General features: G+C 46.4%; 1 protein-coding gene across 4 annotated transcripts in view; it reads right to left on the bottom strand.

Moving 5' to 3' along the window:
• TEC (tec protein tyrosine kinase) overlaps positions 1-17,361 on the bottom strand; it is an 837,667-nt gene that overhangs the window by 783,411 nt on the left and 36,895 nt on the right. The gene's annotated exons all lie outside the window — the stretch shown is intronic.

The raw sequence follows: 17,361 nt of genomic DNA, 5'->3' as shown, positions 1-17,361 counted from the left end.
TGGTCACAAATGTTACTCCCCAATCTCGCCACATTCCAGCTGAGTAATGTAATAATGTGATCTAGCTCCCCAAATTAAGTGATTTTTCCGCCTTAACTGGTGGCATCCTAGTAGATTCTAAAGAAGCTATGGAAACGTGGTAACATGTTTCATACAGATCTTTGTACTTATCCTGCTGACATGAGTATAGATGGGTCTACGCAGAAAACCTCCTATTTCAATGTCAAAAACGCAGCTCCTAAATATGTGACCATAGCTAGGAGGACTGGAATCTGTGGTTAACAGAGCACAACCTCTTAAGTGCCAGGCTATTATTGAAGTCTATGTAAAAAGGACGAGTACACTTGTCCTTGGCACTTAAAGGGCAGGTTAGCCAGGTTGATCTAATCATTTACCAAGCACCAACCACCATCTATGGTAAGCCTGCTGCACAGATGCTCTGTGGCTAGCTAGAAGCGGTTTACGCTTGAAAGACTATCACATGAATGTCATGCATAAGCCAAGCAAAGATGCCAATCGTGCTGATTTCCTAACTCGCCACCTGATCCCATCACAACAAATGCAGCCATCTATAGCAGACAGCTGTATTAATTATATTGTGCAACACGCCGGACCTAGTCTAGTCACCATAGAAGTCATTCAAAAGAGCAGAAAAGAAGCCCAGATGCTAAACATCATCATAACATGTCTAAGTCAGGAAAATCGGGGCATGTCAAAGGGCTAGCTGAAAAGAATCAGGTATGGATCAACACAGCCTACAAACACTACTTCTAGTTAAGGATGAATTATCAACGCCCAAATACAAAATATTATTAAAGGACAACAAATGTGTCATTCCATCATCCCTACAGCAGGGGTCATTGATAAATGACCAAGAACTATGGTACACGAGAATATACTCCCTCATTTATACTACATTGCACACCTGTGCCATTTCATGAGCCTGCAACTCCACAAGTTCCTAGAACCACTTCGGATGACTTCCTCAAGTGATCTGGAGAAAGCTATTGATTTCTTTGGCTCAATGTGGTCAATGTGCAGTAATAGTACTGGATGAGTACTCAAGGTATCCTGACTTGCACATAATATCATGCACTGTGCTTCTTCTGCGATAAATGTCTTGATATAATATTCACTGCTTATGGCATCAGAAAAAAGTAGTTATGTTTGATAATAGTCCTCTGTTTACCAATCAAGATTTTAGGCTACTTGATGAATACACGGGATTCCAGCATAGGTGTGTCACACCCCTGCGGTCTCATGCGAAAGTGGCAATAGAGCACTTTCAGGGAAAATGAAAACACACCCATCAAATGTGTCAAATAACCAAAAAGTCCATTGAACATCAGCAACTATGGGATTATAGGAACACGTCAAACAGCTGGATTTTATTTATTTATTTATTTATTTACGTTGCGCCGAAATCGGTATGCATCAGGGCACAGAAACAAAGAGACAAACAAGGAACATTCTTAAAACCAAAAGGGCCAGGTGATCATACCAAGTAAACAGTCAAGTTTTAAGAAGCTTAAGAAAAGTTAGCAGATACTTTTCCCCACGTTTTGTTTGTTTGTTTGTTTGTTTGTTTTATTCATTTATAATGCGCACCAGACCCGAGGGTAAGAGGGCGCAGCAGTAAAGGGTATGCAAGGCCTAGGTTACATAGTTACATAATTACACATAATGCCAGAAATATGTACAGGCCGTAACAGTAATACAGTAAATTATATACAGAATATTCTACAGTTTACAGGTACTATAACAGCAGGGTGAGGGGGATAGGAGGTACTGGCTAGTTGATCGCTTGCTTCAGATGGTTGATGTAGTTAGATCTGAATTTGATGTAGGATTTCTCCTCACGTAAAGTGTGGGGCAGTGAGTTCCATATTTGGGCCGCCCGGATGGGGAAGCTGGCACCTCCAACCTTAGTCAATTTGAATCTAAGGATGATAAGTGTGTTGGCATTGGAGATTCTTTAGGATCTGGAGGCTCTTCTTTCTACAAATCTATCAGTTAGATAGGGAGGAGCCGCGTTGTTCAAGGCTTTGTGTGTAAGGGAGGCAACTTTCAGTAGGATTTTGTCTTGGGTCGACAGCAAGTTGTTATTACGCCTTATCATCGTAATATGTGATCGTCTGGGGATACCAAAAGCTGCTCTGAAGGCATTATTTTGTAGAATTTGTATTCTATGTAGGATGTATTTGTTGGCCCCAATATATAATGCACTGCAGTAATCGAGTCTAGATACAACGAGAGCTCTAGCTAGAATCATGCAATTGTCATTTGAGATAAAGTGTTTACCTGCTCTGATGAGCTTACATGTGTAAGCTGTGGCTGAGGCCAGTGAGTTCACCTGTTTGTTGAAGGAGAGCGTGGCATCTAGATGGAAGCTTAGAGTCTTCACTTGCTTGGCTACCTTAATATTGTTCCCATCGAAAACAAAGGCAGAGGGCCTCATTACAACTCAGGCGTTAAGGGTTAACGCCGTCGTTAACCCTTAACGCCTGATTCCGATTTTAACGGCTGCTTTTAGCAGCCGTTAAAATCCATGGCGCTAAACCGCCTTGGTGCTAATTACGCCACCGTAATTTACGGTGGCGTAATTAGCGCCTTCCCCACTCCCATTATGGGGCAAAAATGGGAATGGGGAAGGGTAAAATGGGAAATGGGGATTTACCGCCCCACTCACCTTGGAATGGGGCGGTAAATCCGCCATCCACCATGGTGTAAACGTAGTTTACACCATGGTGGTAAAGTTGGCGTACTTACCGCCTGGGTCGTAATGACCCCCAGAGTAATCCTGGCCTAGTTTTTTGAGTTGGAGTGTGTGCCCAGAATGATTAACTCTGTTTTCTTATCATTCAGGCATAGACCGTGAGTAGCCATCCAAGCCTGGATGATGAGCTACACCCTATGCACCAAGGCCAAATCCTTATTGTAATCCCCTGAAAGCGTGAGGAGAATCTGGGTATCATCTGCATAGTTAGTGTAGGTGATACCAAGAAGGTCCAGATCATCAAAAAGGGGCTTAGTAAACATGTTGTATAATGTCGGAGATACACAGGAGCCCTGGGGAACGCTGCATGAAATGGGGATCGGGTCCGCTGCATCTGACGGGGAGAACACCCTCATGGTCCTTTCGCTAAGGAAGGATTCAACCCATATTATGGATTCCTTAGAGAAATGTGCAGCGGAGTTAGGTGATTACAGAGGACTTTGTGATCTACAAGGTTGAATGCGGCAGAGAGATCCAAGAGTAAAAGGAGGGCTGTTTGCTCTTTGTCTCTTAGCTCATCGATTTGAGCTTTCAAATCGATGAGAGCAGTCTCGGTCCCATGTTGTGGAATGAAGCCAGACTGTCTTACTCCTAGGGGCTTGTGGTTTTCTAGGAATTTTTGGATTTGGGTGTATGCAATCTTGTCCAGGATTTTTAACAGGAAGGAGACTGTCGTGATGGGGTGGTAGTTAGTGGGAATGAGGGGGTCTGGGGATTGTTTTTTAGCAACGGCAGTACCCATGATTGTTTCAGGTTGGACGGCACGGTGCCTGAGGTGAATGAGGCATTTACAAGTTTAGCTATGAAGAGGGAGAGATCTCTAGCGGCATCTTTTATAAGTTGTGCAGGGCACAAGTCGCCTTGGCAGTTGGATGGCTTAAGAGAGGATAACTTTCTCCACCTCCCGGATAGATGTTTTTGCAAATCTAAATTGGGTGGTAGTGTTTTGCTCCATAGAAGGTGGGTTGGTGTTAGATATGGGCGGCTGATTAAGTGATGCTTTCTTAGCCGCTATTTCTTTTTTGGAGCATGGTAGCTTTGTTGGCAAGAGCGTGTTGTATCTCTGTGCAACAGGCTTTGTCTTCTGTGCATGTATCTGGGATGGGCGTAGGTGACTCTAGTTCCTTTAAAATAGCAAACAGCTCCCTCATACTTGAGTTGGCTGAGGAAATACGTTTATTATATGAGTTGCGTTTGGCCAGGATGATTTCCTTCTTGTATTGAGAGGAGATTTCTATGAGTTTGTTTTTGTGGTCTTCTGATGGGGTGAGTCTCCAAGTGGATTTGCAACTTTTTTAAGTTGATGGGGATCTTTTAGTTCGGGGTTGATCAATTTATTCAGGTGGGCTTTGGGTTTGCTTGGTCTAAGTTTTAGAGGGGTGATGTTGTCAAGCATTGTTTGTATAATTTAGTTATATTCTTCAACGAGCATCTCTGGGTCTAGATGTTCATCGAGTTGGTTTAGGATGGGTAGAATGGCAGGAATTACTTTGTCCTTAGTGATACTTTTTTGTTACTGGTAGGGCATGAGGGTGCCATATTGGCTACAGAAAGGAGTGGCCTAGTGGTAGATAAGTCATAGGTTATCAAGTAATGGTCCGTCCATAGTTGTGGGGAGATGGAGGTAATGGAGGAAGAGCAGTTATAGTCTGCTAACCAATCAAGGGTTCACCCTCTATTATGGGAGGGTTCCGCAATTTTTTGGGTTAGTCCTAATTCCGTGAGGGTTTGGCCACATTGACGGCATGTTTGTCTGATGGGTCATTTTAACCTAGATTAAAGTCTCCTAGAATGAGTAGTTGTGTGGAGGTTTTGAGGTTAGTAGATAATAGACAGTTAATGTCTTCTTCGAATGTACCCACCGTGACGGGGGGCCTATAAATAAGGTAGATAGTCAAGGTCTGGGAGTTGTGCAGTGGGAGTTTGATAGTGCACACTTCGAAGGCTTTTGAGTCTGGAATGGAGATAGTTCTCATGTTTAGACTAATTTTGGCAATTCCACCACCTCACATGTTATTTCAATCTTGTCTCAGAATGGTGTAGCCGTCTGGGATTGCTAGAGATAATAGGGGCCCAGCTGCCTCATGCAGCCAGGTCTCTGTGATGGCGAGGAAGTCTAACTTATTAGAAAGTAAAAGTTTGCAGATGTCAGTGGCATGTGCCATTAGGGATCTGGTATTTATTAGTCTGCCTTTAAGCAGAGGGGCTGCAGTGGTGATTTTAGTTTGTTTGGTTTTGATAGTTGAGGTTGGCGATGACCTAATTGTACAATTAGCAGTGTTAGCTTGTTGATTTATGGTTCTTTTATTGGTGACAGGGAGGGATCTGGTCAATGGCTCATGTAATCTCGTGAGTCTTGCTCTGAGTCTGAAGTTTCTGGTGGGGGGGGCTACATGGTATGCTTCGCTGGTAGATCCAATCCTGATTCATTTGTGATGTTAGCTTGCTCCATGGTGGTGCAGAAGGAAGTGGCTATACAGGGTGGGTTGTGTTGGAGAGTGTTAGGGAGAATTCTCATGTATGGCTAATTTCCCTCATCTAGTGAGTCCACCAGCAGCTTTGCTGGACTTCTGGAGTTTATTTTTTTCCACTTGGTAAGAGTGAAAGCTTTTGCCCCACTCTTACCTGTGTTTTGCTATGTGTTTCTACCTGTTTTTGTGATTGTGGACTCTGAAGTACACAACTTCAGTAGCCCCCTTCTTTTTGTGTGTCACACAGCACCTTCAGTGCCGTGGCACAGGGTTGTCTTTGAGACTTCCCTCGACTCCATTTCTGAGGCGACTACCGTCCCCCAGAAAAGGGGTAAATTTACCATTAACTTACTTAGTCAATCTACCACAGATCCAGTACACCCCATCTTCCATGGAGTACTGGAAAGGGTTAATTTGTATCCCTTTGTATCTGTACCTCCTAGAGCATTGTTTCGCTCTTTTAACATTTAGACTTGGCTGGTGGTAGTGGTATCTACCCTAACTTTTCTACCGCGATTATATTAGATAAACGTGGTACTGTTCTTGGCTATTATATTAGCCTCGAACATAAACCCGCTTGACCAAATAGTCTTTCTTTTGGCTCCAGTTGGGTTTATTCGCCATTTCTTTTTGTTAAAGTCGTTCTTGTGTTTTACTTTGCGTGGCAAACTAGGTTTGCCTTCTTTGTTCACTGTCTTTTGGCGGGCTTCTGCTCAGAAGCCCTCCTCAAGGCGCCTGGATGTCTAGGTGGGCTGAATGTGAGGGAGGGGTGTAGTCACCCCCTGCACAGGGTATCATAGGAAACCCAAGTCGCACTTTATCATGAGTGGCCAGGGTAGTTGTCCAGGCTGGACAACCTCCCTGCTGGGTGATTGACATCCAGGCGGTGTGAATGTTTTTTTTTTGCATAAAAGGCAGGTCTCTTGGGCTAGAAGTGAGAGAGTCGCCACTGGAACTACAAGGAACCGAAGAGAAGCGAATAGAACGACGGCTGCTGCAACTACCCCGTCCTGGGGAAGCCCTGCTGCCGTCCTGAGCTATCTTCCCTTCAACGACTTAGAGAAGATCCAGTCCGGAGTCTTCTTCCCTTGAGCTTGGTGGGGATAACCTGCTCATCTTCTACAGCCAGAGGAACCTCTTCCTTGGTCGAAATCACTGCACGCTGCTGTAGTGGTCCGGATAGCCATCTGAAGAGCCTCTCCTGTTTTTTTAAGGAGCACACCTTTTATTCCTCGTCGCTGCTGCTGGCTTCATCCCTGTGTGGTGCAGACCCCCTTCAGACGTCCTCCTTCACAACGAAACTCCAGGAATCGTGGGTCTGTGGGAAACCAACAGGAACAACTGCCAGGGCACCAGCTGCACCATTGGAACAAGGTACTGTGTTCTACTTGAGGAAACTGGGTGAACCCCTTTCCTTCATTTCCAAGGCTTGCCCATGTCTTCCCTCCTTCTTATAACTTTTGCTTCCGAACATTGACAATATCGAAGTACTTTTGGCTATATTGAATCTTGAACTATCTGACTGTGTTCTTTTTTTTAACTATCATAGTCAGAAGTATAAGTTCAAAGTGAACAAAACAGTGGCCCAATTAGACACATGCTCTGATATCTAGGGGACCAATCAAGGAAAACAATCCTTGTTGCCACTCAGTCTAGCACATTGCCCTTGATGTGGGTGGGCTCTTTACTGTGAATAACAACATTGCTGTTCTGAAGCACTTGTTCTAAATTATGGCTTCCGTATCTAAGTTGTTACCTAACCATCTATTAACATCACCCAATGAGATGGTAGAGCTGTTGGGTCTGTCCAGCACAGTTGATATGTCCAAAATGCCCTCATTAAATGTAGGCATATCATTAGGGGACGATTTAGCAAAATCCTGTTAACACAATCATTAGGGGAGGAAGTAACATTCAGAAACATAATTTTGCATCCCTCACAGGTGATGTGGGATGGAAAAGACCTCATGTTTGCAAGGCTAGAATTGCATCCCCACCACCCTTATTGTGTTCTCTATTTTGTCTAAAGAACGTATAACAGTCAGGTGTGGCTAGGTCAATGTTAGGGCCGCTGGAATCTTTCAGCCAGGTTTCTGTGATACACATCATGTCTATTTGATTATCTAAAATGTAATCACAGATATCTATGACATGCTTGTCCATTGAACGAGTATTAAGCAAGGATATATTACGTGTTTTTCCTTGTACCGCCGCTATCTTTTTAGAGAGTTCTTGGCCAATTTGGCCTGTCTGTATATTGCAATCTTGCAATTTAATCGATAATACAGTGTCCATACTATCATTAGAAGGTACAACCAGCATAGGGCTCATGGCTCTCTCGCCTATCTGGTTGTACAATGTACTGACACTATTTCCTTATACATCGTCATAATAAAGCATCTTCAGCCTAGGAATGGCATCGTAGCTGTGCTTGACTCGAGTGCAGCAGCATTAATGTCTAGTGTGTAGTAATTTTGTATGATTGCTAGGCCTGCCAATTTCTGTGCTGCCAACAATGCACAAAGTTGAGGTTCCATGCTTAGAATGAAGTCAAACAGATTGTGACAGACTTCAAAGAAAAACTACTCACCAATCTGACGATTCTGTCTTCCACAACCGTCTGGGAGGTCAGCGCCAGCATGTCCCATGCAAACTTGCTTAGCCCTGACACACTGCCGCTGACGTGCCTGACCCAAGAAAATATCAGCACGCAAACTACAATCTCAAAGGGATTTGTAGTTCTAAATGTGTGTATCGAACAATGGTCAAATTAGGCTTAAGAGGTCTTTAGAACGTCTAAAATGCGACAGAAAAGTAAGTTCAGGGCCGCTCACTACAATCCACAATTTTTGCAATCAAATCTAGGCATTTTTAAAAATATTTTCCCAAAGGCTAAAATATTTCTAAACATTCAAAATCACAATAATAATGACTTTGTGCAGTAAAAAGTGGCGTAGTGCATGGATGAGAGAGAACTCTGAGAAATGTGTGGCCAATCCAAAGAAAATATGAAATGATATGCTGAAAAGAGAAGAGGGGCCAAGTAATCACATCTGGCATCAGGTGACACAGTATTGGAACGACAATCCAACCAGTGACTCACAAAGAGAAGTTACCATTTGACCTTCAACTCCTTCCAATTGCAGCAGTGAAGGGCCCCATGCTGACTGCCAAGAAGGCAGGCAGGACACTCACTGGGAATGCATCGTTCTCCAGAAGCTCACAATTCCAGTGCAGTCTTTAAGAACACTGTGCCCTAAAGGCAAACATGAACGACAATAAGATGACCCATCAAGTGGATTGAAGCAATGGGTTAATGGGAATGTGTTTATCTTTGTCAGGGGACATGGTAGCATCTTGTACTGCCAGTCCAAGTCGTTATGTAGGAGGGATTTAGGCTAAGGCAGCACAACAGATGGCACGAAATGGAAAAGGAGCTCAGATTGGAGAAGGTGATAGAAATAAAGAGAAGTGTTGTGCACAACCTCTTGTCTATGTGCATTTAGATGCACCATGCAAGAAGTCCCTCTCTCTGTCACACACGACATCTAGGGCTGACTGGATTTGCAGTTCAAAGCATCTGGCAAGTTGATACCAGCTGCAGACACCTGGAATAGTGAGTCCAGCAAGACCTTAAGAGTGGATGGAAGGAGGAAAGACAGTGAAGGTCAGAGAGTTCAGCAGGGCAAAAGAAGGGCTGCACAAGAAACAAAAGGGAGGCAAGGGGAGGCCGGGTTGACAAGATGTATAGGGTCAGCTGGCCCATACCATCCACGCTGCAAATGTAAAGTAGGCAATGGGGCAAGCCAAGCAAAGTGAAAAATGGAGCAGGCTACAAGAACAGAGAAGTAGGAGTAGTAATAGGCAAACAAATGATCCCCAGCCAGTGTGTGGCATGTATACCTCTTACCCTGTACTTTAATCTGTTGCCTAACCTGCTGTGTGTGGCCCTCCCAAGTGTATTGCCCTTTTGAGATGGGCAATGACCGCGTCAGGGTCTGACCTAATAAAAGAAGCTCCTGCATGCATGTGCCTCATAACGGCTGCAAACTCTAAGAATGGAACGGCTGAGTCCGTGTCTCATTTCAGCCCTGCAGGTCCACACTGTGGAACTATCGGGCCATGTTGCTGTGAACCCCTCATGCCATCCAGGTGGCAAGCAGAGCCCTGTAACTGGATGCTCCACGCATCCATTGGTGCAACAACACCCCACCAGGCCTGTGTCCGCACGGCCTACCAGGGTCCGCCCTGCATCACTATAAGACCGGGTGATCCCTGTCATACCACTGAGGCGCTGTGCCTCCACAACCCAAAGTGCTGCTGTTCCCAGCACTAACGGGCAGGCTCGAGTGGCCTCTCCGGCCCCCACACCATACTTATTACTTATTTCCTGCCTGAAAATCTAGGTTCTGCATAATCCAAATAATCTAAACACTACTCATTTGGCCCTTCACAGTGAAATGTTTCAGCAAGTGGTGCTTTATAGAACACGGGATGAAAATGAAAATAAATGCATGCTGCGCTTGCTTAAAAGCCACACCCTATGTCACTAATAAGGAAAATGTCCTCAAAAAAGCCAATTGACAAACCCATGTACAAGTAACATGACCGGAGAACCCCGTGGTTTGTTTCCATAATATGAGCAAACAGATTGATGTGCCTTAATGAAGCACCTACGAATAGGCCGAAACATGTGTCAACATGACCTGTTGCATGTTCCTTTGCAAAGCTCATAATCACAGAGTATACCCTCCATCTTGGGCACACTATGTTTGAACACAAATATGTGTGTCTAAACATTTTGTAATTCTAATGACACAACCGCGATACCTCAGAGGATTTATATACTTATGTCTACAACATTTATAAGGCGCTGGATTTTGTCATATCCTAGCAAGCTCCGCTGCTTTTTAGAAGCCAACTAGATCATTGCTGGGGATTATCCACCATGTGTATCCACCGTGGTTACCACAGGTGTTTAAACAGTGCCCCCATTCCCCCCATTGGATACATCGAAGAGGAGAACAGAGAGAAAAGGATGCCAACCCACAGAGGAATATTTAGACACAAATATTAAACTACACCCTCCAAGCCTGCAGTAACAGACCTTTCATAGTCGGGAACGTGGAGAAACCTAGTCCATATTTAAAGAATACAATATTGTTGTGGCAACAAAAGGAAGAGGGCGCTGGACTGATCATGCCACAGGACCTAAAAGCCCGAATAGGAAAGGAAAGGACCGACTGCATCCCAATCGCCCTGGATTTGCAAGCTGCTCACTGACCAAGCACTGCTTTCAAAGACTGTGATGCACATGTTACCAGGGCTGGTATGTATTGGAGGACAGGTGTAAGCGGTTCCATTTGTTAATATCCCCGCAAAAATATCGCCATATTTTTGCGGCGATATTGAGCCATGGACCCTGCGGGGGACAGCCCCGCAAACCCCACATTATTTTTAAATGAGCGGGGGACACCCCCGCAGCTCCCGCTACCGCAAATTATCCCCTCCAAAAATATCACATATGGCGAGACAGACGACCATATGCACGGATATATTTTTGGTGGGGATAATGTGTAGGGATACAGTGTAAGCGGGCACAGCAAAACACTTGACTTGACGTGTGTCATTGTTTTGCCCCCTTGACTGTCTCCAGCGACCCCGCTCTCCCTGGGCCCAGAGACCGCCACAGGGTTGCCCCACTGGAAAATGAGACCAAGAAGGGAAAGTGGTTTCCAAGGGAAGGACCCGAACAGCTTTAAGAAGAAACACTAGGATAAAATATACACACGGTGACTCAAGAATAGGCCGAGGATAACTATAATGCTGATGCAGCTCTTTTAGTGCAAAGGTCTTAGTTATGCAATCTGCGTTACGCGCCAGTTTCTTATTTTGTATAAATGCACACAGAAAGATTAAAACTTATACCAAACTATCCCTATTTTTAAATATGCCCTATATAAGTAAGCAGCTGAAATAAAGACATTAAACAAATAAAAAATGTCTTTACAAAATATAGTTCCAGCCTGTGCAGTTTATAGCGTACACTTTACAAAGAATCTATATGCCTGGACGTCCCACTCGAGGGTGAATGTGCTCTGTCGTGCTCTTGTGCTGGGGCAGGCTCAAGCCCCTGGGTGCGACGTGTGCTGTGTGGCCCAGTGGCCCAGGGAAGCTGCAGTACACAAAAGTCCCCTTTAGGTCCCTTAGGCCGGGCCGCGTATGTCATGGGTGGGCGGCCCGACACACTCAGCTGCAACGGGCGCCCCAGAAAATTACTCCCTGGCATGGGGAAAGGGGGGACCCAGAACAGTTCTATCGGCCAGGCCATGTGTCCTGGATGGCCCAACGACGAAGAGTGGCCGCCTAAGGGAGGAGCGGGCCCAACAATAGTCACACAGTGCTTCTATTGCTAGTGGGGGTGGCACAGGGAAGTATCCAGCATTGCAAGAGTGTGGGGGTGGGGGCCACGAAAAAAGTCCTGCGGCTTTCCCCACAAATGCAGTTCGCGCGATTCCATACGGCTGCGTTCACTCCCAACCAATCAACTTATTTGGTAACATTAACGGCAGATGGCATTTTAACACATACACATAAAAAAAAAAAAAAAAACTGCAGGGCCATTACAGGTGCAGGAAGCTCATCTATTAGAGCTCTGTGGGGCAAAATATATGGAAATCTCCTAATTTGTATATGGATTGCACCAATAGAAGGGACCACACAGAAAAGGACATTGCATTACTTGAAGGCAGCATGAAAGTGACTTTAACATACGTTGCCATAAGTAAGCCAAGTGGCAAATAACTGTGTGGCACAAAATACCTAAATTACACTATTATTATACATGGCTACATGGACCAGCTATATAGTCATTAGGATCTTTTTACGATCCTACCTGTCGGGCAAACTATCGCCCAATCTCTATCACTCCTTTCCTGGGCAAACTCCTGAAAAAGCTGTCTACCTCCCAGTTTACTCTCCACACTGAATCTGTTGGTGGTCCACATGACCATCAGTCTGGCTTCAGAGCAGCCAGAGGCACAGAACCTTCTCTCCTGAACACCTGTAAAGATCTTCTCTCTAACCTTAACTCCAGCCTTCCTTCTGTCCTCATCCTCCTTGACATTTACTCTGCTTTTGACATGGTCAATCACACCATCCTGATCAATTGACTCCGTAAAATCCTGGGTATCACGGACCAGGCCCAGGAGTGGCTGACCTGCTTTCCTCCCAGGTCCAACTTGGGTCCTTTCTCTCCACCACCTCTCTCTCCACATGCAATGTTCCCCAGGTCTCTATCCTCTCACCCTGGTTCTTCAATGTCTACTTGGCCCCTTTGGCCCACCTGATCTCTACCTTCTCCTCTAACTTTCAGTGTTATGCGGATGACACTCAGCTTTCTTTCAGGCTACCCTCGGCCTCCTCTCCTCTCTCGCTCATTCCTGATTGTCTATCCGCGATTGGTGCGTCTCCAACAATCTCTGCCTTAATGCCCGTAAGATGGAGATCCTTCTCATTGGGATCCCTGCTCCCGCTTTCCCTCTCTCACTCAGGCCGCCCTCCTTGTGCCCTCTTCATTCGCCTTCCTGTGAGGCAAAAAACCTTGGTGTTATCTTAGACTCCACTCTCTCCTTCTCTCCTCACATCACAGACCTTGACAAGAAGTCACACTACCAGCTGCACCTCCTCACAGGTATTCTCCCTTTTCTCACTTTCCCCTAGAAACTCACTGTCTTCAGAGCCCTGGTTCTCTCTAGGCTGGACTTCTGCAACAGCCTCTTTCTCAATCTTCCATTCTCTACTCTCTGCCCTCTGCAACTAATCCAGAACAGGACTGCAAGACTTATCCTTGGTCTCAAGCCCAGGGACCTTATCACACCAGCCCTGAAATCTCACCACTGGCTCTCGGTGGCCACAAGGATCAAGTTCAAGACCCTCTGCATCATCCACAAGGCCTTCTGGGGCCTGTGCCCGCACTGCATCCAACTCTCTCTTACAAAATACCTTCCTTTCCGAGCCCCAACGCTCAGCCAACTCAAACTCTCTGAAGGTCAGGCACTTCTCCAGGCAGAGAGTGGGGGTTGATCTCTCTCTTCTGCAGGTGCCTCCCTCTGGAATGGCCTCCCTGGGCCTCTCAAACCTGACCGGACCACCTGAAGTTCTCGAAGCAGCTCAAGACCTTCATTTACTCCTCTGCTTTCTCTCTCTTCCTCCCCTGCTGCCCTACCTGTCTGCTGCGCCGACTGGTTGCTTGGCTACCCTCAGAGTCTCACTGGGTACCAGGCTCCTCAATGATCAGTCCCCCCTGCACTGCTTCCGGGCATACCACGCACTTAGGGGATGTAACTGTAACCCCTACAGTGCCATGCCTCCTTGCACTTACCCAGAGCGGCGCTACCCTGGCTCCACTTATTCAGAGCATTGCTGCCATGATTGCACTTTCCCCTTCCCTCTCCTTGACACTTCCCTCTCTCCCTTCCCCTGCACTTTGCATTGGCACACTTGCACCATCTGAATGATACAAGGCCTGGTAAGATCGTTTGTCTTGTCCTCCCTCTGTCTTCCCTCCCTTGTCTTGTCACGCCTGGAAACACTTGTGTACAGGTGCGTTATAAATGACATATATCTTATCATATAATATAGCATGATATATGAACATAAGCTACACAGTGAATCCGAATTCCTTTATAGAGCTGAAGATAAGACACAGTGCGATTAAATGATTTGGCCAGGATCACACACTTTGATTAATGCTTTGCATTTAATGTGCTTAAATAATACTTTAATTATTGGAATGCCTTTAAAGCAAACCACATTACATAATAAACTAACTTTACATTGTATACATCGTCATAGAAATATGTTGAGCAATATGAGTATGGCTTTAGTTGTATTCTCCCCATTCTCCATGCAAAGTCACAATAGTATTAATGTGAGACCAACAAATCGCCCAGGGGTTTAAAGCCATAGTGATTATTTCATAAAGCATACAGCATTATGATGCAGATTTTGGCCCTGCCCCCTTCTGAGATGCATTGTGTACTCCACCTGTCAGATCCCAACTAAATATGACAGAGAGAACTCTGCCTGTGGCTGTGTTCACCCAGGATATACGGGTCTCTGTGTATGTCGTGCGGTGAGCATTGGAAAATGTGTTTGGATTAGCCCCACACATTTCCCAGAGGTTGATCTACCATCATTCAATTTCATATAACATTTCGAAAAAGCCCACGTGAGTGCACATGCACCGTGTGGATTGTCAAATTCCTCACAGCAGGTGTGCACATGAACCTCATATGAGCCAAAACTACACACATTCTCTGAATTTTCATCTTCCTCCTTAAGCTTTCAAACTGAGGACCAGCACTCAGACTCGGGCTCTTTCATTTTCAGCTGGGGAGCAGGTGTAAATGGATCTAGGTCACCTGGCCTAAGCCCCGCCCACCTGGTGCCTTCCTGCTTGCCACTCCTTTTCACCACTTAGCAAGCCCCGCCCACCTGGTGCCTTCCTGCTTGCCGTTCTTTTCCCTACTTAAGGAGCCCTCCAGCCTCTTTTCCTTTGCAGCTGGGGACCAGGTTTAAGTGGATCTAGGTCACCTGGCCTAAGCCCCGCCCACCCAGTGCCTTCCTTGTTGCCGCTCCTTTTCACCCCTTAGCAAGCCCCGTCCACCTGGTGCCTTCCTGCTTGCCACTCCTTTTCACCACTTAGCAAGCCCCGCCCACCTGGTGCCTTACTGCTTGCCGGTCTTTTCCCTACTTAAGGAGCCCTCCAGCCTCTTTTCCTTTGCAGCTGGGGAGCAGGTGTAAGTGGATCTAGGTCACCTGGCTTAAGCCCCGCCCACCTGGTGCCTTCCTGCTTGCCGCTCCTTTTCACCACGTAGCAAGCCCCGACCACCTGGTTCCTTCCTGCTTGCCGCTCTTTTCCCTACTTAAGGAGCCCTCCAGCCTCTTTTCCTTTGCAGCTGTGGAGCAGGTGTAAGTGGATCTAGGTCATCTAGCCTAAGCCCCACCCACCTGGTGCCTCCCTGGTTGCCGCTCCTTTTCACCACTTAGCAAGCCCCGCCCACCTGGTGCCTTCCTGCTTGCCACTCCTTTTCACCACTTAGCAAGCCCCGCCCACCTGGTGCCTTCCTGCTTGCCACTCCTTTTCACCACTTAGCAAGCTCCGCCCACCTGGTGCCTTCCTGCTTGCCGCTCCTTTTCACCACTTAGCAAGCCCCGCCTACCTGGTGCCTTCCTGCTTGCCACTACTTTTCACCACTTAGCAAGCCCCGCCCACCTGGTGCCTCCCTGCTAGCCCCTCTTTTCCCTACTTAAGGAGCCCTCCAGCCTCTTTTCCTTTGCAGCTGGGGAGCAGATGTAAGTGGATCTAGGTCACCTGGCCTAAGCCCCACCCACCTTCTTAGCCCTGCCTCTTCCTTCCTGCTCTTAACTCTTAGATGAAGGGTGTCTCTCGCCCGGGTGTCCAAAGTGAAGGGCAGTCAAAGAAAGGGGCTATTGCTGTTTGGACCTGTTCGGACCAGGAGGATCCAGGGTCCGACCCCCTGCTAAGACAGCAGGTAAGCATGCACCAACATGTGTTTGCACCCTCTGTTCCTACAGGCCATCCCCACCCTCTGTGGTCCCCCCTGTGTTGTTCCCTTGTGCACTCCCCCCCTTCCTGCACACAGGAGTCCGTCCTGATATATTCTGGTTTCACCATCACCGTCTTGTGGCCAATGCTGGAGTTTACTTTTATGGACTTCATTGATTCACGGTGCGTCACCCTTTTTCAACTCTCATGCTGGACTTCCTTTGCATCTTGTACTCCTGGTGGCCTGAATCATGCTGTTCCATCTTCATCTTGTATTCTGGATTACAACATTATGTGTTACTACTGACTTCTGCAATTGTATTCGCTCTCCTCTCTTGCTTCTCCACTCTTTTTGACTGCTTACTCTCTGTTCTCTCCTCCCTCCCCTCTCCCTTTTCCTTTCTCCTCCCCTCCTCCCCTTACTTTCTTCTATGCACTTACTCTATCAGAATTGTCCCTGGACCTATTATGATAGCAACCTCGTCTGTCGCTCCCCTATCCCTTTATTGTTGCCCCCCCTCCCTCCACCACTATCTGAAACGTTGTCAGGCCTAGTACGGTAGTCACTTGTTTTGTTCCTCCCCTCCCTTTCTGCACCCCTCTCCCTCACCTTTTGTTTTCCTCCGGCTCTACCAGAAATGTCGTCAGGCCTAGTACGGTAGTCGCCTGTCTGTTTCCATTTCCTTCCCACTCTCCCGCTCCCTTCCTTATCTATGTCTTAACTCTTGCACGATCTGAAATGTCGTCAGGCCGAGTACAATAGTTAATTTCACATCCTTAGTGTTCATGGCCTGTAAGAATGTCGTTGTATTTTCCCTTGTTCCCTTCCTTGCCTTGAAGCGCTTTGAAACACATTGTGTGTAGGCGCTATATAAATAAACTATCATATCATATCAAGTCAGTAGAACTCATTACAAGTGGTGGTGCAGGAAAAAAGTGGCGGTAATTCCTTTATTGCCACGTTTTCTGCACCAGCAAATGATCATTTTTGACAGATTTACTGCAGGTAAATCCGCAGACAGTAAATCCCCCCAAAATCTCCATGGTGGTCTATGGACTCCAAAAATGGGGTATTTGTGCCACTTGTAATCCCATGGTAAATCCACGGGATCAAGTGGTGGTAACGGTAATAGAGTTTTGCACTATTTCAACGGATTTATCGCCAAACTCGGGGCCGCTGTCTCTTAATCAATTGTCATTCGGCTTTCACTCCCTCCTCCCACTGCCTTCTCTTCACTCCATTGTTTTGGTCTGTTCTCCCTGCTGTGGCCATTGTCACAGTTTTGCATATCCACTGTACTTCCCCTTTTCTCCTTTGTGTTTCATTTTATCCCCTGCTTTACATGTCTGGTAGGTTGCACGCGCTAACGCCTGGAGGGGGGACATTTGTTTATGAATAAAATAGAAACGGAACACCGGCAGGAAGGAATCCTACTTGGTTTGCTGCAGTTGGTCCTGCCCCAGTTTGCATTCCCTGGTGGTGACCGTCGGGTAAATATAGGCAGCATAAAGTCCACCGTCGCCGGAGGGATGTCGCAACG

The sequence above is a fragment of the Ambystoma mexicanum genome, chromosome 6q (genome assembly GCF_040938575.1).
Source record: "Ambystoma mexicanum isolate Mex_15411 chromosome 6q, UKY_AmexF1_1, whole genome shotgun sequence".
In the NCBI taxonomy this organism is placed as follows: domain Eukaryota; kingdom Metazoa; phylum Chordata; class Amphibia; order Caudata; family Ambystomatidae; genus Ambystoma; species Ambystoma mexicanum.
Note: the sequence above shows the minus strand (reverse complement) of the source record. Positions and strands in the feature narration are given on the sequence as shown.